The sequence below is a fragment of the Rhinolophus hipposideros genome (genome assembly GCF_964194185.1).
Source record: "Rhinolophus hipposideros genome assembly, chromosome: 9".
Classification (NCBI taxonomy): Eukaryota; Metazoa; Chordata; class Mammalia; order Chiroptera; family Rhinolophidae; genus Rhinolophus; species Rhinolophus hipposideros.
The window spans coordinates 45033471-45056604 of record NC_138055.1 but is presented as its reverse complement, the minus strand read 5'-3'; the positions used below and the strand labels follow the sequence as shown (position 1 = coordinate 45056604).

General features: G+C 35.1%; 1 protein-coding gene across 2 annotated transcripts in view; it reads right to left on the bottom strand.

Annotated features, from left to right (window-relative positions):
- The window catches only part of PDZRN4 (PDZ domain containing ring finger 4), a gene marked incomplete at its 5' end in the record, with an annotated part of 344229 nt that overhangs the window by 65811 nt on the left and 255284 nt on the right, over positions 1 to 23134 (bottom strand). The gene's annotated exons all lie outside the window — the stretch shown is intronic.

The following is a 23134-nucleotide window of genomic DNA, read 5'->3' as shown; positions in this document are numbered from 1 at the left end:
AAGGAGCACTTCTCTAAAACACCTCTGAGTGAAAATACTGTATCCCTTTGGAGCCTCACCTGTTTTAATTTATACCAGTTGATAACTCTCCAAGGTAGCCCTGGATGTAACAAAGAAAGAGGTAACATTTATTTGCCTCTCATCACTGCTTCTCAGCAAGGCCAACGAGTGTCATTTACCCTACCCTTGTGGCACTCCAAACACCTGCACACTTTTCTGAACACCCAAGAGGGTGTTCAGAAAGGAGCAGTACAGGATGCTCTCAAATAGTTGTCAATTTACTTCCCTAAAATGGGTCTTGATAACAAAGCTTCTTAGTGAGAGTTGTGTTTTAATAAAGGACCATGGAATCCTAAAATAGCTTCACAACTCCCACCCCAATTGAATCAATAATGTTGGCTTTTGTATATATGAGAAGATGCTTGAGAGCACAATACTGTACTCCAAACTCCTGAAATTATACCATCTCTAGACAACTAAGACACCTGCCTATTGGGCAGGCTCTGATAACTGCTATGCACAAGCGAATCCTTAGAGACCCCTGGGAAGAAGCAAAGGGAATCACTGAGTTGCAATCATCGAGCAGTTGCTAACATTCAAATGAGCACATTCTCTCTCCCTGAGGAGACAAAGAATATATGTGTGCTCAGAGCAAGTGTGCAGTGTTTGTGGGTAAATGATACAATGCCAGGTAAAAATCATCATGTCATGTAGAGACAGGCTTAATGACCTGGAGGAGTTAATTTACTCAATGGACCCTGAAAGAGTTAATGTGCCTTCAAAGATGGAGCAATTAAGTCTCCTCACCAGCAAAATATGTCCCAGTACTGTTCTTGGATCACCAGTAAGAAACTTTAGTTGGAGATTTGAGTGAGTAACTACCAGTGCGCACACACTCACTAGTCTGTACATTCACTCTCTGATTCTTTTCTCCATGGACTAAACTTGAAAAATATCAGCAATGTTTCACTGGCACAAACTTGGAATGTCTTGATGACTTTGGGCACATGGGAGTAAGTAAACATGGGTCACCTACGAACGCAATCACATGTTCCTTGAGCTACTATCGGATGACAGGCACTCTGTGCTGGGGCCACTGCTGTCTCCCCTGAGCACATGTAGTCAGCAGATGATAAGAGAAGTTCCGGAATGTTAAAGCACAAACTAAAATCTAACCTCCCATGTTTAATGATGTCATCCTCTATGCTTTGTATTGTGGTCAGTATTTATAAATCCCAGGGTTGTGGATACTGAGCCAGTGGTAGATAAGGTGGCTCTGCCAGTGGTACAGAAGAATTGCCCCTTTGTCCCCAGGCTTCCCACTTCATGGTGTTCCTTCTATTTAGTGAATATCTGCTCTTGCAAAGTATCATCCCCTTCTCTCTTTGAAAAGAACTTGCTGTCATTTTACCAACTATTTAAAAACCTACTGAAACTATGTCAATATTGTACCTTTTCTTATAAGCTTTGCATTTAGAGTAACCCCTAACAGTGGCAGAATGAAAGAAGACGGTGCCCTTTTAAAAGAAATTTCAAGCAATAGCTGAGGGTAAAGGGAACAATAACTTGTGGCCACGGTTCCTCCCAGTCACACATTAATGCATAAATTGTGAGCCATGAAGTAGTGGACAAATGCCATTATTCTATTCTTCCTCAAGGTGGCTGTGTACCTTGCCTACATGTTAATCTAGTCTCAGTATTCCTTTGTTTCTTGTTTTAGTGATCTTCAAAACAAGAATAATTTTTAAAAAGTGAATTCCTTAGTGGTAATGATTATGTTCCTGTGACATAAATAAGATTTTATTCTTTTTTTGGTGTGTGCAAAATCCAGAAAAGTATAAAAAAATTCTGCATAAACATAAAAATTACTAAAGAGTATTTTAAGCTATGAAATCATCAGTTCTTACTGTAATGGTTAGTATATGCAGACAATATAGTGTTCATACAGCAAGATCAATAACAATTGATTCTAAGACCTGTACATTCATTCATTTATAATCATGGCACTTATATGCAAATTCCATTTTTGGCTTTAAGGACAATCAAATACAATCTTAAAAAAGGACAGTCAATGTAATCTCAAATATCTTACTTTCTCACTGGGGAATGCTCTTTTCTTCCAGTTATCATGCAGCTGACCTCTATTTTCATAAGCTATTTAATGTCTCTCAAAGTAAAGAAGTCTATGACCTTTAAAGGCTCAACTGCCTCACGTGATTCCTTAGAAAATGTAAGCACTGGTAATACAAAACACTCTTTTTTTTTCTTTTACTTCACTTGAAGTTCATCAACGTACTGTTAGCCTACCAAAAGGTCACCATTTTATAAATTATGCCTTTCACAATAGAAAAAAAGAATTGTTTAATTGGGATATTTCTCGCAGTGGCTTTGCTCAGTTATCATCAGTTACAGCTAGGAGGAAGAATAACATGGAAAGAATAGCTAAACGTTTAATCCTATAGAAAAATTTTGTAGTAAATTAATATATAAATTAATAGCAAAACTTCATTTTTTCCAAGTGGTGAGATCCTAAACCAACAACAAGGTATATGATATTTCACGGTGCCATCTCTTTACCATTATATTTCTTATCCATCATATTCTCTCTCTCCTTCCTTCCCTTGCTTCCTCCCCTCTCTTCCTTTCTCCCCCACCCACTCACTCTGTCTTAATCTTAAATTTGATTTTGTATGGGAGACATATAACTTTTATGTGTTTTGTGAAATGAGACTAGAGATGGAGAGACATTCTATTAAAGGTGTCCCATTTAACATAGGTAGTGAAGGGTGTTAGGTCCAAATTCCTCTAGCTGCCCAGTGAAAGGAGGGGAGCTCTTTTACTAGAAGTGTACGTGAAAGTTGACTTTTAGGAGGAAAACTGGATGAAGAGGGCTGGAAGCTAAACTGGTGAGAAGAGATGAAAGATAATTTAAAGATTAAAAAGGAAATACCCAAGTACTATGGGGTTTCAGTTTGAAGTTTATATGCAGAAGGGTTTCAAGAAGGCTGGGAATTAAATTTCAACATATTATAGAGAAAGAGACTTTTTCTCAAGTGGTTGTTCAATGGAATGGGTGAAAGGTTTGAGTGTCATAATAAATATGAGAAGTATATGAGATAATTCCTTCTATAACAATAATGTCTGGCATTGTGATAACTGTGGCCAAAACTGATTTGGTTTTACTGCTATTGAGCAACAAGAGTACCTAAAAAGACTCATGTGATTGATATCTGGTAAGAAGCTAATAGCAGTCCCAGAGTGGGACGACTGGACTTTGTGATGGTGACTAAGTCATCTGATTTGAGATAAATGAGAAACCAGACACACTGTGCATAAAGAGTTATCAGAATTGGCAACATAAATGAGGGAAGGAAGATACAGGAATTTAAAGATAAACAGAGACATGTGATTATTCTCTTAAAAAAAACAACATTGGGATTGGAAACAAGTGGAAAGATTTAGTGGTGTGATCACATGGTAAGGCATGTAAAAGTTGAGTCACTGCATTGTACATCTGAAACTAATGTAATATTATATACCAACTATACTTAAGTAAAAAAATATATATAAAAATGAAAAATAAAAAAATAAAGAATAGTCTTAGTCATGTCAAACTGTCAAACTTGAAGCAGTTGTAAGACATTCAGATAAATTAACAAATAAACAGATGATTGGTGACTAAAAGAAAAACTGATCATGGGAAACCATTTTCTGAGAAGGTCTTTCTCTTACCCCCTCACTTATCAACTCACACATTTTTACAAATATGACAAAGTAAATGTCCTATTTCTAAAAAGTTATTATTTGCCATTATATCAATACAGATAAGTGGATAGGAAAAAAGTAGGCACTTTTGAGCAATCAATGCAAAAGAAGTGTGAATACATTTGTTGTGGCAGATGGGCTAATTAATCCATAAGCAACTTGTGAATGTTAAGTAAAGAATATAGCTTTCATATGTAAACCATATCACAGGCAATGTTTGATGAAGCTTCTGTTTAATGAACAATCCACCCTTTTGGATAAATTGCAAAATCTGGGCCACTTGTCAACAATGTCCCCAGAGCGGCTGGTGGCCTCAGCTTGGATATGAGCTGTTCGACTTTGATTATTTCTCCAAATCCAGCCACATGCAAAATTTTCTTGAAAATCAGAAAACAAACAGGCATTTTTTTTCCCTTTTGAAGTGCAAACAAGTGCATGAATAACTGAGTCACCCTGGTGAGTTGCCTTTTCTACAGTCAATAGTTTGGGATTGATGAAGATTTCCAAGCCTCTGTGGTTTTTATGAAAAATACGGGCTTTTAAGCATTTATGCCTTTCGTGGGAGAATACATGTAAAAATACTCTATAGAAGTATAGAATACTGAGGATTATGTATAATTGATACCCTAATTTCACATTGAGAATAAGGAGAAAGCACTTGGATATTTTTGAATATTTCCAAATTGTATTTATTTATTGATGAGTATTTACTCATTCATTCATTTATTTTCAGCTTTATTGAGGTATAGTTGACAAATAAAATTGTGAGTTCTATAAAGTGTATGTCATGGTGATTTGATATATACAGAGGGTGGCAAAAAATGTATACACATTTTGAGAAAGGAAAAAAACTATTAAAATTCTAATACTAAATATATACTGATGAATACAAGTCAAGTTTGACTTCTGCAGTTGCAAGACATGCTCAAAGGGGTTAACATTAGTGTCCAGACACTTCTGATTATGGTGAACTACTGCTTGATCAACGTTGACCAAAGTGTTAATATCTTTTAAAATGTATATACATGTATTTGGCACCCTTGGACTCCCATTATCTAATTATTTAACACTTTCATCACCTCACATATTTACTTTTTTTTTTTTAGTGAGTTCTGTTCTTAGCAAGTTTCAATTATATACAACAGTGTTATTGACTATAGACAGCATGTTTTACTTTACATTCTCACACCTGAGTGTTGTAATTCTGGTTGGACATGACAGTTTACAAGCTCTCCCACCCTCACAAAAAACTGTGGAATTAATTTTGATTAAAGTCCTAATGTGAATGCTGATCAAATTTTCTATTTGATAACTAGGGAGGTGTTGTAAAAACACGATCTAGTAATATTTTGTAAAAGGAGGAAACTATTTAGATTGCTGCTAAAATGTTTCACATAAAATAATTTAAAATAATTTGATCCCTGTATTCATTTAAAAACTTGTCATATATAATCTTTAAATTAATTTTAAGAAATTTAAGCACATCTTCTCTCTAAACTTTAGTATGTATAATTCTATGTGGACATCTGTTACATAAATTGAGCATAATACAGTGCTAGAATATTTACAGAAAAAAGAACTCACAGAATAGGGATTGTATAAAATTATATGAAGAAAACCTCATTCAAGATTGATTAAAATTAATTTTGACCTTTTAAAATATTTTTAATGAACAAAACCATCATTGGTAGGTTTGTGATCATTATGTAATTGTAGAAGATAAGAACATAAGAAATGTTTGAAAATGTTAAATTGCATGAAACCAATAGTGTGTGTAGTCCAGTGTTCTGCTTTTGACAGTGCTATTAGATTTTTGGAATATGGTAATTATCACATGTGATATAATGAGCAGACTTATCCAAAAATGATCCTGGGGCTCCTTCTGGCTTGTCTAGACTATGAGGGACTGGCAGCTTCATTTTCTTGGTGTGTGGGAGTGTTGCAGCTTTCCTTGAGTTCCAGAGTCCCCAGCTGGCTTTCCCAGACAAATGGAAATAACTGACTTCTAACCCAGACAGCCTGAACCTCCCTCCTGTAGTCTGTTTCCTTACTGCCGATGTTTCCATAAGAAGAAAAAGCAACAGTGGGATGGGATCCCTCCACTGGAATACAGACTCACTGCATGTCCTATAGTTCCAGGCCCCCTGCACGGACTCTCTGTGTGGCTGACTCCTTTGTTTTCCTAATAAAGACAGTTGCCTAACCTCTAACTTGTGACATTGTGGGATTTGCCCTTATTAAAACCATGTGCTACATAATACACATTTGCAACTTAAAGAATCGAATATGTTAAAAATGCTTGTATATGTGACAGTAATGTATTTAAGACTCTCAGTAACCCAATGAGATATTTAGATAGCTTATTATTATATTTATTTAATTGATTGTGACACAGAGGTCACTACAGTAGGATAGTATGTTGCTTCCTGATCTCCTTCATAGGACACTTTGATTTGGGGAGTTCCCAAAAGCAAGCAAGACATCTTCAACTTTTCTTAAGATGTTATAGATCCATTATTTGTGAATTTACCAAAAGTGTTCTTGAACCAATACGTAATTTTGATTATAGGAAACCTTGGAGATGCATTTTTCATAATTGCTTTTTTCCCTTTTTATCTTTTCATTGTCTTATTTTTTGTATCCCTTTTTCTGTCTTTTCTGTTTCTTTCCTCTTTCCCATTGCTACACTTCTTGTCTAATTTTCCCATTTGTGATTTTACAAATTTGAAAAGTGTTTATTTATATAAATTATTTCTTTTATTAAGAAACAGCTTATGATGTTTTGATCTTCACTGAGGGAAATAAATTAAAATTACACAACATAGTTTCATTTACCTTTTTATAAATACATTTATTTTTCCTCAACTTAATAAAAGAAATGGAAGTTTCTCCTCTTTGGCACATGAACTGGTGGTTCTTGGTTTGTCCCCCAGATTCATGGTCCACTCTTCTCCACCCTCCTCTGTACCCTGAGACACTGACCACTGTAGATTCCCTGCTTTATGTATTTTGTTTGGTTCAGCCAATGATAAGAGAGCTAATATTTTGTGCCTTTACCAAGCCTCTCCCCACCTTGCTTTGGGGATGCCAGCTCTTGCTAGGTTCTATTCACACCCCTCTCTCATCTGCCCCTTCTGGTCTATGGATAGCAAGGACTTCTCTTTCAATTGCTATACCGTCTGTTCTTTCTCTTAACTCTGCTCTGTTGTTCCATCATTAAACTTTCTTCAATTAATTTCTTTGGGTGTGCCTTCCACTTCCTTCTGGGACTGTGCCTAACACAACTAGACATAAAACTCCTTGGTTTTAAACAATAACAACAACAAAAATATTAATATGATAGAAGCTGAAAGTTGTCATTTTTGCAAATTAAGTTTACTATCAAAAGGAGTTGCATCAAAAATACAATTTCTAGTTTCTCAGATTTAGCAAAAGTCAAAGATTTTTAAGGGATAACTAAAATATAACTTGTACTGAGATCATACAGCAAACTCAAAGTATTCAGATATGATGCATAATTTATTTTGTAGAATACCCCTTGGTTTGCATTTGTCTAGTGTTTCCTCTTGATTAGGTTCCGGTTATATATTTTTGGCAGGAGTGCCTAGAAGTCGTGGTGTGCCTTTTTCAGTCTATCTTTTGAGAAAGTAAGTAATATGGATTTGTCCATTACTGGTGTGTTAATCTTGATGATTTACTAAGAGAGAGAGGGAGAAATATGAATACGAATCAAAGCAAATGTAAAATGTTTGTTAAAATTTGGGGAATCTAGATGAATAATATTTGAAAATTCTTTATACTCTTCTTGAAACTTTTTGATAAGTCTTAAATTCTGTCAAAATAAAATGTTTCAAAATATTGTTATATTTGTTATCAACTAAGAATGTATTTGTACTGTAACCATGTAAGGGTTATTATAAGAAATTGATGAATACAGAGCATCCACAGAGTTTTTCTGTATTTGCATATCTCTAGAGAAACAAATTTCTACTCTGCATTGACGTCTTTTTAATTGTGCACACACATACACACACACACACAAACATCCCTACAGCAAAAAACAGATTGGTATCACCAACTTTATCATTGTCATAACAATTCATCCACTGAATATCACCTGAAATTCTGTTCTCCAAGCTGAGCTATTTAAAAAGATAGATGGCAATTAAAAAAAAAAAGAAGAAGATAGATGGCTGCCTTCTGGCTAATTGTGGGAGTTCTTTCGTTACTATAAAAAGACTTTTTGTATCTCAATTGACTCTATAAGCAGTGAATAATGACTTGAAGTCTTTAGAGAAGAGTCCACTGATGAAATGGTAGGATAACAACTACTTACTGACCTTTTACTTCCTAAGATAATACTAAGTTGATGTAGCTGATTACTAATAAACCTATCAACTGAGTTTTGACGTATCAGATCCAAGTATGTTAAACTTAATGAGAAATTCTCCAAGAGACATAAAATTTTCTGCAACAGGCATAAAGGTGTAGAGACATAAGGCATATGTAGGGCAAATGATGTTAAAAAGAACTCAAATTGTTTCATTTGGAAGAAACTTCATTGTAATTAAGTGATCCAGATTTTCTTATAAAAATTACTATAAACAGCATCTGTAACTGAGGACTTGGACAGAGCTATTCATCTTTCGTATCCACTGAACAAGAGGAAATGTGTTCTTAGCCCCTGGACAAGATCTCTTGGTCCCATTTTTGTTATAAGAGCATATATGGATATCAAGAAGATAACCTTGGGTCTTAGCCACACAAGCATACTGCCAAAAAAGTGCTAAGTATAACTACCTGTTAAATGGAATAAAAGTGTTTCACATAGTTACTAATAAGAGACTGTGAGAGAGTGAATTATCTGTAACGGGGTATGTCATAACAACATCAAAGAAGTTGACGACGTCGTCACCAGAGACTCGCTTTGCCCCAGGTATAAGAGGGATCTCATGCTTCACTATTTAAATACTTTTGTGCAAAAAACATTAAATGATAAGATACTGTTTTGTGGAGTGCTGTAGTTTAACGGCCCCAAAACGTTTGGCACATGCTTGACAATAAATATGTGTTAAATACATTTTCATATATTTCTCTATTAAGAGCCACATTGAAATAAATATGATTGGATTTGTCATTAAAGTTATCTGTGTTTACATGGAAATTTTGTTCCTTTCACCACCCAGCTCCATTTTGTAACCCAATTACCTACATTACTATTTTTAATTAAATATGTTGTGCACATGAGTTGAGTGTCAAGCAAAGGCATCAGGGGCTCTGCTTGAAAGCCATACCCCTCATTCAGTGTGGTAGTACAAAAGAACAAGGATGTGAGAATCATCTAGAACTGGGTTCTAAACATAGTTCTTAATATTATCTGTGTGACGAAGTTATTTAAACTCTCTTAGCCTTAGTTTCTTCATCAGGAAAAGGAGATGATAACACCCACTCACAGAGTTGTGGATTGGGTCAAGTAAATAAGGCAGCTAACAGAGGCAGCTAACGATGTTGATCCATGTTTCTCTCCAGCCCTCCATTACTTCTGGAGGAACGCTTAGTGACACAGACTAGACAATTCTATGGGGACACAAGTTCATACTTATGCTTACAGTCTTGGCAGTGACAATGACAATACCAGTTAGCACTGAGTGAGCTTTCACAAGTACCTGGAGCTGAGCAAGGCACTTGGCTTATATTATCTCAATCACACTCAAGAACAATCATATGAGGGAAGTATTTTATCCCCATCTGAATACTGGGGGAGCGGGGGTTGTCTGAGAATCAGAAAGTATAATAGGCTGAAAACGGGAAGGCACCTGCTCTCAGGATCTGCTAGGGAAAATCAATATATACATCTATAATTGTAAGCAAACTTGTAAAGAGCTGAAATAAAGGTATTAACAGAGTTATGTGGGAGCACAACGGGCTAACTATGCCTGTGAGTATTGTGATGTGATTCCAGGATGTGACATTTCAGGTAGATCTTAAGAGATGAAGAGTTTCATAAGTTGTAAAGATGGGAGAAAGGAAAGGAATCCCAGGGTACAGGTTGAAGAAGCAAGTCTGAGAACCAGTGAGAGATCTGGTGTGACTGAGTATGGAGGGATTTGGGTAAGTTTAGGGTTAAGAGGCTGGAAAGGACGCTTTGACCCATGTCCTAGTGTTCTCAATGGGCCAAGGTAAGGTATTTGTTTCAAATAACAACTTTCATCTGAAAAGTAGCATGATTTCATTTGTGTTGTGGGAAGATATCTTTGAGGCTGTGGTGAGAACAGAATGGAAGAAAGAAAACCATTTAGGAAGTTACTGGAAAAAAAATGATCCATGCCTGGGTCAAGGCAGAGACAACATAGCTGGTACAATTGGAGGAGGATGAAAAGAGGTGTAAAATGGTATTTTGATGCTTTCATTCACATGTATTTCAATGGGACCTATCAGACTGGCAGACTCTACAACAGCCTAACCTTAGCTTCTATTTCAAATAATTAAATCCATATTGTGCAGAAATATAAGCTGTAGCAGTTGAATTTTAAGTATAAAGTATAAAGGCATTTTAAGTAAATGTTGTCCATCCCCTGTAGACTTATATTTTCAATGATTATTTTAGAAATCAAAAACTACTTATTCTAAATGTTCTGAAACTCTGCCTTTCTGGTTAGTACACACATAGCCAAGTGAATAATTGTCTCACCATAAACACGCACACTCTCTCCCTCTTTTTCTCTCTTCTCTCTCCCTCCCTCTGTTCTCTCTCTCTCTCTCTCTCTCTCTCTCTCTCTCTCTCTCTCTCTCTCTTTCTTTTACTCACTCTCTCTCTAAAGTACACATACAAAATACACACTCACACACATACAAGCACTTTTATACTTTCTAGGATCCTCCACCTGAATCATTTATGGCTTTGTGTGGGATGTAAACTTAGAAAGACATTTTACCCAAGTGAATATACTTGTAGAGGAGTTGTAGCACATGGGAATTAACACAAGAAAGTAGAATTTGCATCATATATAACTTTCTCTTTCAATACCAGCATCTCTAACCTAGTGCCTAGAAGATGAAAGATATTTCATACCAGTTTGAAAGGACAGAAGAAAATCTGAACAAACATCACCCTATGAGAAGCAGGAGGTGTAAATAATTTTCAACAATCAATCCTGCCATTTGAATTCATTCTGACACTTGTCGAGGTCAGGCATGAAACTACAATAAAAAGGTCAAGCTCCCAGGGAAATTCACAGCTTTTTACATCTGTAAGTAAAACTACCTGAATTTGTGTCCATAACCTTTTTTTCTTTCTTTCATCACCATATATTTGATCCTGTTTACACTCATCTACCACCCCTCTCTCTCCCCTTACCCTCTGGTAACCACTAAACTATTGTTTGTGTCTATAAGTTTTTGTTTCTTCATTTGTCTTAATCTTTTGTTGTTTTTAGTTTTACATACCGCTTATCAATGAAATATGGTTCTCGGCTTTTTCTGTCTGACTTATTTCACTTAGCATTATAATCTCAAGATCCATCCATGTTGTCACAAATGGTCCTATTTCATCTTTTCTTATGGCAGAATAGTATTCCATTGTGTATATATGCCACAACTTCTTTATCCATTCATCCATCGAAGGACACTTTAACACCATACTCCCAACTTCCTCAGATTCATAGGTTCTGAAAAGAAATACTTTGTTCTATATTTATTAAAAAATAGATTGCTACCTAAGTCAAAAGATGAAATAATTACATTTAAAATAGCTACAGATACTTTATTTAGAGTAGTTGGAATTTGCCCCAGGGATTTCATTGACTTGATTGTCTCTAAGTGCACCTTGAAATGGATAATAAAGATAACAATAATAAAAATTTGTTGCGTGTTTACTATATGCCACTTACTCTTCTCAGCACTCTCTGCTAGTACAGGTGCAAACATTATTATATTACTCATTCTGTAGATAAAGAACTTAACTAAACCTTAACAGCTTAACAGCTTGTTCAAGATCACACAACTACTGAGTGAAAAATAACACCCAAGATTTTTCTATAAATTCTTATTAATTCTTTTTAAACATCAATAGGAGTTTTAGCATAGAAGCTCTAAAAATGACACAGAGGATTGTGGGAAATGCATTCTTCTATTTCCTGTTACTGTCCATAAGATTATAATTAAGTAGTGACTCCATCGCGGGCATTATGAATATGGATAATTGTCTTAACTTGTGTCCTCTGGATAAGAAAATTCCAATTTAAAAGTGAAAAAAATGTTTCTGTAAAATGAATAAGTTACACAAGATTTATCCAACAGCCTCCTCGGTTCTAAAAAAATATACTTAAAAAGTATCCCATTTTGGAGTATTTATCTGAAGAAATACTCTGAAGAAATCCAAAACATGAATTTGAAAAGACATATACACCCCTATATTCAATGAAGCATTATTTACAATAGTCAAGATATGGAAGCAACCCAAATGTCCATCAACAGATTAATGGATAAAGAAGTAATATATATGGAATATATACCAATAACAAGGCCTAGTATTGCTTGGGTGTGACCTAATATTGTTTCTGCTGAGGTAAGATGGATAAAGTTCTGAAGGGGACAAGACTACCTGGGTTCTCTCTTACCTTAGTGGACACAGTCAGAATGAGTGGCTCAAACAAAAAGAACTTTTCCAAAACAACAGCTGGACTACATGGAGATTTGTACCCGACTCAAGGCGTATCTGAATGCAATGCATGCAAAATTTCACAACAGTATTTGGGGACACTTTTTGAAAACTGTGTTCATGTCTTTATATCTCCTTCGGGAAGCAAATAAGAGAGAAACAGAGTGTGTGCAACTCTGCAGATGGAGTCATCATACTCTTAAATTTAATTTGCCACAGACATTTCTCTGTACTAATATTGTTAATTTTATTTCACTTTGTTTGGAAGAGTGGGAGAGGGGCAAATTTTTATAAATTTAGTTCCTTTAAACAATTACCATCTGTACGCTTTTGAAATAATTTTCAGCAGATAAAACCATCCTGCCAAGGCCCAGTAAAAGCTCTTCATTGTTCCATGTCTGCACAAATTACCTTGCATCTCTGATGATTTTATGTACATTTAATCACTAAAGATTAATTACATGGCATACGGAAACCAATGAAATACTGAAGAGATAACTTCACTTTAAGTACACATGCAGCTAACTTGTGGCTTTTTAAAACAATTTTAATTAAAAGTACTAGAAGAATCATCGGGCTGAAAATATTAGGAACTCTGGGATGGATGAGCTTAGCATAGCTAATTAATTGTATATTTAATCACAGCAGCCTTTGGCTGTAATTAATAATCTATTTTCCTCTGGTAATAAATATTGTAGTTCTGTAAAACAGAATTTGTAATTTCCAGAATGCCATATGCACAGAAGAGCAGGATGGAAAACAAGCGTTTTCATACCAGCTTTTGAGCCAAGGTTGATTTTGTTTATTTAGAGAGGATGTTTTCTATATCTTTCATTTGTTTTAAATGTCATCTCACAGTAGCAGCTTACAAATAGCTATCCCAGAGTGACTTGGACATTTCAAAAGTGTAAAGGAAAATCCAAAAGGACAGACAAGTAGAATGCTAAATGAAGTCTGACTTTTCTTCAACCACAAAGATCTCATACTTTAGAGAACTTTAGGTAACTCCATCTTAATGTGAACAGTGAAGACTCAGCACTAAACAGTTCCTTCCCTTCATTTCCTTTTAAATGGCAAGAGTGATACTCAAGCGATTTCCAGCATCTGCAATCTGGTAAAATAGTCAAACCATACAGCCAACTCTAAAAACCTTCTTTCTTATGACAGTTTTTACTCTGAGTGCCAGATGTGCCACATGTGTGTACAACACACACACACACACACACACACACACACACACACACACACACACACACCACCTTCTCGTTCTTCAAGAATCCATGCCAAGCATAGCTTATTTTTGTTCTTATAATGCTTTCATTAATTTTTGTGAGAGAAACTCTCCAATGGGAGGTTGTCACATGCTTTTCATATGATCTAAGATTTCTTTCTCCTTGCAAGCAAGATTTAAATTCCAAGAGTTTTGCATATAAAGGAGTTAATAAATTAATCTTAGATGACAGATTTTTCCTATACTTTAAAGATGTTTAAATAAGAGAAATTTAACTATCAGTTTGCCATTACGGTTTTATATTTTTAAGATTTTTTTATAGTAATATGTAGAAGTTATAGTTTGCTGAATAAATAAATCTTTAGCTTAGAAAATCTTTTAAGATCATGGAGAACACACATTTTTGTATGCATCTGATACAACTGTTTGATACACTAATCAATTCATAGCCTAAGTTCCATTTTTCTGGGGGTTATGTGGTCTTCATATGAATATGTATGAAAGAAACAGATATGAATTAGGTTATTAAAATTATGTCAAGTGAAAACATTTTTATTCAGTCTATACTGGGCATTAATAAAGGGCTAGGAATCAGACAAAAAAGAGAATAAAATACAGCAGTAAAATTTTGCAAGCTTCCCGAAGGCCACCATTAATAAATATCATGTGATCAAAAGTAGCTCTTGTCAAATACATGATGACATCTTCAGGGCTTAACCAATTTATAATATAACATGCATTTCCAATCAGAACAAAAGTGTTAAAGAGAGTTGTTTAAAAACTGCACAAGATAGTCTTTTCTTTTTAGAGTTGTGCCCAGTTAACAACTCTTGACACAGGCTCTCCTGATGTACCACTACAATTATCTATGAAGGCAAAGGGGAAAGAATTTTGCTGGGACAGTGAAAGGCAGCATTCACGGTTACTTTATTTATCATGATTTTTCACAGAATTCTTCACCTACTGATTGAACCAAACTAACAATTTAGATAACTTTCTCTGAGAGGTCACATGATATTGGGATAACATGGGCATGTAGAATATGTGTGTGTGTGTGTGTGTGTGTGTGAAAGAGAGAGAGAGAGAGAGAGAGAGAGAGAGAGAGAGAGAGAGAGAGAGAGAGAGAGAGAGAGAGAGATTTAATAGTTGCCCACTGGATACTCAGAAAAGTAAAGTGGCAGCTGTGCTGCTAATTCTGTAGGGAAACCTGGCAGTGTCCATGCCTGCCCTGAAATATTCTGTTACTCACAGTACAAAAACCTACTCTGCTCTATCCTGTTGGAACCGTTAGATTATTTTAATATGTCAGACCTGAGGGTATGTATTGCTGGGGCTGAGAAGACGGATTTTGAGAGGCAAGATCCTACTGGTAGACAGATGGTGGCAATATTTTGAAATGTGTAGGGAGATTTGCGTAGTAGCAGAAGTTCCAAGTAGAGGATCTTAAAAATGGGACAATCATGAAGGCAGGAGACTCTGGGGACTCAGGTGAACTCAAGAGATGATGCTACCGAGGTGGTTTAAATTTTTTTTTTCCCTTGGAATGTGAAGAGGTGCCGTATTTAAATTTATTCATCTTAATTGTGTTCAAGTTATTTTCTTTAGTTTTCTTTAAAACTTCTTATGAGAAGGGATGATTGAGCATAGAAAAAGAAGAGGGCAAGAGAGCGAGAGACACAGAGAGAGGGAGATGAGCTCGAACCACACTTAGCTCTTCTCTAAGTTCAATGCTGCTAATGATAAGACAAAGACAGGGAAGAACTGTGGACACAGAGAAAGAACTGTTTTGAGGGTCTAAGGTACTTAAATAGTACATGAAAATATCTTACTGTACCATTATATGCACAAAGGCAAAGGAAAAAATGTATGAATGTGTAGCCCTGGGCTTGATTCCAAGCTCTGCCCCTTAGCAGCTGTGAGACTGCAGACGGAGCACTTTTTGAACTTTGATTTCCTCTTCTATGTATTGGGGATAATAATGTTGATTTCCAAAAGTTGTTAAGACAAAGTAATGAGAAAACATGGAAAAAGTAACCAGTATGTTTACTGGAGATAGAGTAGGAATTCAACAAAAAAAATATGGAAATGATTTATGATATTCTGTTAGGTACATGGCATTCAAAAGGGTTCTCTATCCAATATTTATTAGTGAGTGATTACTATGGCATGTTTGGACATTTTGAGAAAGCATGTTTGTAAGATTTTTTGGATGATACAGATATGAAGAAGTAAAATGTTATACACCATAAAGAATACTAGATTAATACTAATACTAGATTAGTGGTCAGAGGACATGAATCCTCACTCTAGACCATTTGTTACCAATGTAGACTTGGAAAATCACTTAAGCTCTGGAAACCTTAGTTTGTAAAATGTTTCAAGTACATGTGAAGTCATTACAGATAAGGGGAGCTAATGCTTGATATTTGAAATCTGCTTAGTGATTTATAAATTAATTGCTTCATGAACATTTATCTCACTGTTCACAGGAGACTTAAATTTTATCCACATCTTAAGAGGTAAATATTGGTTTAACTGATTTTTACCAAGGTCACACAATAAGTGCTAAAACTGGGATTAAAAGCCTTGACTAGCTCTCAGTATTCTTGTTATCCCATCATGAGACATCTCTCTTTTGTTCTTGACCTGTTGCCTGGATTAGTTAATCACTGTACAGGATAAAATAAATGGTTGTTAATTTAAATCCAAATATTATATTCTCAGCAAAACTGCTTATCAAAGAAGATAATGATAATAAAATTATCTATTATTGATTCTGAAGTTCTCATAAGTGTATTTGAGTTAACTAGAAACCAGGGCAGAGAACTATTGGTTAAACTTGGTCCTTGTGAAATATTCAATTTGGTACCTTTTTGAAAGCTGAGGATTATGGATAATTGATATCACTATTAACTTTTTACTAATGTCCTAGACTTATCACATGACAGCTTCACAAAGTAAGAGTTTTGTGTTGAAGAGGAATAATTGAAAACCTCAGTACAATATCCAAAATCTATGAAGTCTGTCTTTTAAAATAAATAAAATAACATAAATTTAGTTTTAAGAATGGTGACTTGACTTGCTCTCATTGCTTAAATTGAACACTGTATGTAAATTGCTGGGATTCCAAACATGGAGGTAAGTTCTATTCACATCTATTGCTCCATTACCCCCACAATTACTATAATACAGGATGTACAGAGAGGAGCAGCTGGTGGAAATGATTTCCTAAGTAACTGAATTGCTGAATAACACAATATCCTTAAGGCTAGGCTTTGTGGACAGTGGCACTATCTGCATTTTCAGTTGGATAATTCTTTGTTGTGGGGGACTATCATGGGCATTGAGAATATTTAGCAGTATCCCTGGCCTCACCCCATTTGATGCTAGTAATAGCTTCTACACAGTCATACACACACCACCACTAATTGTGACAACCAAAAAATATCTCTGGACATTGCCAAATGTTCCCTCAAGAGTGAGATCACACCCAGTTGAGAATTGCTGTTTTGGGCCTCAAATTTTGGTGTGATTTTTAAAATTTTTTTATTAAAGCATAGGTGACATACAATATTATGTCAGTTTCAGGTATACAATATAGTGATTCAACATTTATATACCTTATGATATGATCATAATAATAAGTCTAGGAACCATTTGTCTCCATACAAAGTCATGATACTATTGATTGTATTTCTGTGGTATACATTATATCCCCGTGACTTAGAGGTACAAACTTCCTGTTTTAAAATAAATAAGTCATATGTTACATTTTAATGACATTTTAGTTCACTAAGGTTAAATAATGCTGGGTCTCTCTAAAACAGAGACCTGGGTTTATTATAAGAGAGTTAAAATACTGTATAACATAGAACTTGAAGAACAGAAATTACCGTTTCATGTATTTTTTTCATTTTATAATTATAGTCATATTTTAATGGGAAAAAGTGGCCTGAATAATGTGAAAAAAAATAGCAAGAAACATTACTTAATAGGACTCTAATTTGTTTTTCCTGCCAGTCAGGAAAAGTTAAGGGTGATTGTCAGGCTTCTTTTACCATGGTGTCCTTAGGTAGGGATCCAGAGGCTGTCACTTTTCCATTACTTCCTCTACGTCAGATTCTCTGAGCTATTAATATCATTAAAGTGGTAAAATCATACTCTGTGGGTGATGGCCATATGACAAGGATTGAGAGGACAAGGATCCCTAGTTCCAGATGACCTCCTGCTCGATTGTTTTAATAAATACTGTTTTATTGATTTTTCCTTTTCAATCTTATTTTCTATTTTTTATTCAATTCATAATTTCCTCTAAACTTATTGAAATTTTCTATATCCTCCCCAAGTAAGCCTATACATGGTTCTCTAATACATAATAGCCTAAACATTGTTAATATAAATTTTAAAATTATTTGAAATTCCATATGCTCTTCCCAGAAATGCTCTGCTCCATGTTGATTATCTGAACACGTCACAGCATTGCTGCCTTGGGACAGAATTTAGGATGCTGAATAAAGGAATGTGGAAGGGATGACAGAATGTTCTTTTACAGGACTGAAAGGCTGTGACATATCACCAGATTAACAACAATACCTTGCAACATTTGTTCTGGAAATAGTACTTACCTATTTGGAACTCTTGACATGACTGCATACAGTTATTTTAGATGCTGATGAAAAGTAACATAGCAGACTCATAACTTATTCATTCATTCATTCATATATAATGCATTTCTCTCTAGATTTAAGAAGTATGCATACATATGTATTTTCTAAGAGGCTATAAAAGTCAATTACTATGTTTACCCAACAAGGAACTACTTTCTCAACTTCAGAACTCCAGTTTGAGAAAACACTCACCTCTTAGCTAGAAGACATTTTCCATCTTCCCTCATTAGGGTAGTTGAACATGACAAAGGAAAATGTGATCAAGTGTGACAAAATCTATGCTTCATCTACACTAGTTGCTTCCACTATAATTTTAATTGCTAGATATCACGGCTTCAGATATTTCTACTGCATGTCAAGAGACAAGCCTTATGAATTAAAGAATATTTTTGGTATACAAACCAAACATGTAAATAGACATTTTGCATAATTAGCTAATTTTTGGAAACCAGCATATTTGTAGAGTTCACAATAGTAAACATTTAAATACATATAATTAAGTTTCCCTGCTTACAGTATTTCAAGTTCTAGGCTTATTTAGAGTTGGTTACAGTAGCATAGAAAGCAAATAGTGTTGTTAAAACTCAAAGCTAACGAGTATAATTTAAAATATAATTAGATATTGAGACCTTTCTAGTGTGTAATATTATACTCCTGTCAAAGCGCTGGGAATACTAATTAAAATGAAAAATTAGAAAATAATTTTCCTGAGTCTGAGATTAGTTTCTTCATCATTTTCTTTCAATTTTCATTCATGAATTTTAAAAAAATTACTGAACAGCAGCCATGTGCCAGGCAGTTTTAGGCACTGAAGTAATATAAGTGAACAAGTGAGACAGAATTCCTGACCTCATAGAGCTTATAGAGCTTTTAGAGCTTATATTTTAGTGAGCAAATGGAAAATAAATATAAGAAATCTTCATCTATTTAAGTGCTATGGAAAGACAATTATTTGTTGAATGTTATGGAGAAAATATAGCTTTGTGAGGAAGATTGAGAGTAGAGGAGGGGAGTTGTAATTTTTCCTTTTGTGGTCAGTGTAGGGCTCACTGAGAAGTTACCAGACATTTGAACAAAGATTTAATTAAGAGATAAAGGAATGCTCATATGTGTACCTGAAGGAGCCCAAGGAGAGAAACAGCCATTGCAAAGGCCCAGAGATGGAAACGTTCTGTGCATTTAAGACAGCAGGGAAGAAAAAAGACTGGAAAAGTGTGCGTAGGGCAGAGGAGCGATAGATGAACTCACAGTACCTGGACACTTACTGGCCAATGTATGAACTGGACTTGGACCCTTAGTTGTCTTTCCAAAACAGGTTTCTCCACTTCTCTTACTTTGGTTTCTTTTCCTTATTTTCATTCTCTACTTTCCTGTCTTGTTCAATCTGCCTCCTCCTTCCCTGTCATCGCCCATATTCCCCCGGTTGTTGCCATGCTATTGCCATTTCTCTTGCAATCTCCCGGTAGACCATCCACACAAGCAGTGAAGCCTTATTCATTCACAGAGCTCTGACTCTGTGTTGAACATGATGCATTCGATACCATCACGTTTAATTCAACTTTTGCAGTAACTCTCTTAGGTAGGGAATTTTTGCTACCCCTACTTTTCAGATGGCAAAAGAGATACATATTTTATATGGCAAAAGGTTACATTTTCTGTTTCTGTTGCATAATAAAGATTTGTAAGCAATGGGATTTGAACCCCAGTAGAGTTGACACCAAATCTAAGATTTTTATCCACTAAGTTATATAGTTTCCTGGTTTTTCTATTCCCAACTCAATTAAAGAAGTATTTCTCAATTAAAGAAGAAGTGGGTTTAATGGAATAGGAGTCTTACCAAATTATTTTTCAGTGTTAGAAGGGCTTTGAAAATCATTCTATCTAACCTCTCCTCAATATTTGAATGTCTTTTACAGCTTCTATGTCAAATGGTCATCTAGGCTGTCCATGAAAACTTTTGGCCACAAATGTTGAAATAATGGTTTGTTTTTAAATAGAACTATATTATAGGTCCATGATATTCTATTGTTCTCTCTTATATAGGACTGGAAACTATTGGCTGTAATTTTTCACATAAAAATACTGAAAAGTTATTGTCACTTTTCAGTTCTCTTCTCTCTTAACAGGTTTTTGTCTTAGTTCATCTCATTAAGTGCTAAATTTTAAAATAATTTAATAGCATACCTTTAAGTATATTTCTGGCTAAATTTTGTTTTGAGATAATGTTGTAGCACAGGTAGATATAGAAATTATTAAACTTCCTTGCCTCTAATTCTATTGCAAAACAAACACAAATAGTAACACAGGAAACAGGTGATAGTAAGAATAGTAATACCTTCAGGAAACCATGGCACGTTGGGAATTTCCTGATGTGTCATTTCCGTACCAGAATTAACCCAGAGGAATAGTCGATCTCTAGGATCTAGTCATCTCAGGACAAGTAAGGGGTGCAGACTGTCTGATTTGGCTTGCACCAAGTACAAGATGACGTTCAAGTGTTGCACTTCCTGTTCCCTTAATTGCCTCTTCAGCCATGGAGCCTGAAACTCCTCACTTTCCTTAACGTCTCATCCCTTCCCCCAACTTAAAAAAAAGCAACACATATCTTGTCTGGGAACAGTAATGCATCAGCATTCATTGTACTTTACCACAGTTGAATGAATCAGGTCAACTAGTGTCAATATTTAGATATTAAGAAACCTGGATCCAGGGCAAGTACGTTTTTCTAGGAGGAGGTTGGGACTGAAGAGAAGAAGCAAGTTTTGAGGCATGAGAAAAATGATTAGGGTACCACACTTGGGAAGCAAGGCAGGAGTCAGTCTAATCAGTCTTGGATGGCCGGAAGGAGGTTACAATCTGAAAGAACACACAAAGTCATTGGGTGGACTGGTGTGTAGGCACACTTGACCTCCTGCATGCTTTTCTCTGGTGTTTGTTGTCCTGTGATGACTTCTGATTAAAGTGTCAATGTGCCCACAAAGAATATTTGGACCAAAAACTTCACCTTAGAATTAAAGAAACAGAATCATAAGGATTGAGCAGCCCAAAGTCACACAGTTATTTGTCTCAAACCTGGGTAATACAGATCTCCTTGGTACAATTTTGGATCCCTTGGTTTGGTCAGGGTTATAAAAGGTGAGACGAAAATATGGGCAATAACAATTCTAATAGTTCACATTTATGTAGTAGTTACTAGTCATCAAGTGGTAAATATTTTTCTTGTGCACATTCAGCATGTAATTGGTAAAAAGGCTCCTTGTGGTGGAATAATTCTTCTACTGTAGTTTTTGGGTAGTTGAGAAACAAATACAATAATTTTAAGTGACTTGTCTCAGGTCACATATCAAGTTCCCCAATGGTCAGGTTTTGCATTAAAACTTCTAATTACTGTACTAAAATGAGAAAAGGCACTAGTTAGCTGCAGTGGGAAGAACCCAGCACACAAATGACCTGTTCAGTCCTGCAATTATGATTAAGGTAGGTTTAAGTTTAAAAAATTCACATGGATTTCCTTTGATCTCTTGGTATTATTTGAGTATTTCCAAATATCTCATCTCAATTTCACATTATAGAAGGGCAAAAAAAAAAAAAAAAAAAAGAGGCCACTTACAAGGAATAACACTCCCTCAGTTTTGCTATAGGACCTCATAAGTTCTCTATAATAATACAGGTCATTATTCTCTGTCTTTTAAAAATAAGTTGTTGAACTTTTTTGATGGGTCTAACAGGAAGAGCAGGATCTTACACAAACTCCTAAGGTATTTTTTATATATTTAGCTACTTATAGAATGTATGTTTTTAGAGTGGGATGCAGAACAAAATTTAACAGAGATAAAAAATAAGCACAACAATTTTAGATGAAAATCATATGAGTTCAAATGACAGATGAAGAGGGCTCTATTCATATAAATATAATGTATGTACTAGTAGACTGAATTATCATCTTTCCCTGAAAATAAGACCTAGCCAGACAATCAGCTCTAATGTATCTTTTGGAGCAAAAATTAATATAAGACGTAGCATATTATATTATATTATATTATATTATATTATATTATATTATATTACATTATATTAAATATAAGACTCGGTCTTATAGTAAAATAAGACCAGGTCTTACATTAATTTTTGCTCCAAAAGACGCATTGGAGCTGATTGTCCAGCTAGGTCTTATTTTGGGGGGAACATGGTAAGTCACAAAATTTCTACTTCATTGGTTGTTTATTTATGTTTTATTTTGAGAGGGCATATCAGAGCAAAAAATTAGATGCTTTAAGAAGCTGCCCAAGATCTTTCGAGAGAGAAAAAAGACTCACATTTAAGTGCCAAAATTTAGGGATCCTGACAAGAACTATTAATTGTCACTGTGTTGCTACCATTTGAACTCACAGAGTCGATTTAGTCTGATTTAGTCTGAGTTCTTGCAAGATCTGAGAGGATCATTAAAGGAAGCTTGAGGCTAAGCATAGATAATAGGAGTATTTTAATATTCTTGATGCTTTTACAAAGGAACAGCATGTTATAAATCAATTTTACACACTGCTCTGAAACTCTCTAGATGTGGGTGGGGGGGAAATTCCAGCCACCCTCTCCTTTCTCCTCCCCAAGTTCTTAAAAAAAAAAGACATTTAGGATTCTGCTTTCTAGAAGTCCTAAGGTACCATAAAAATCTAAAACAATCTCAAAAGAGACGTGTTATTTTTCACTCTTTTTGAGATTCTTCTCTTTGAATTCTTGTGTAAGCTTATTGAGAGAATGAAAATGTACTGCTACTTTTTGGATCACCTTAAAAAGGGAAACTTAAAAATAAAG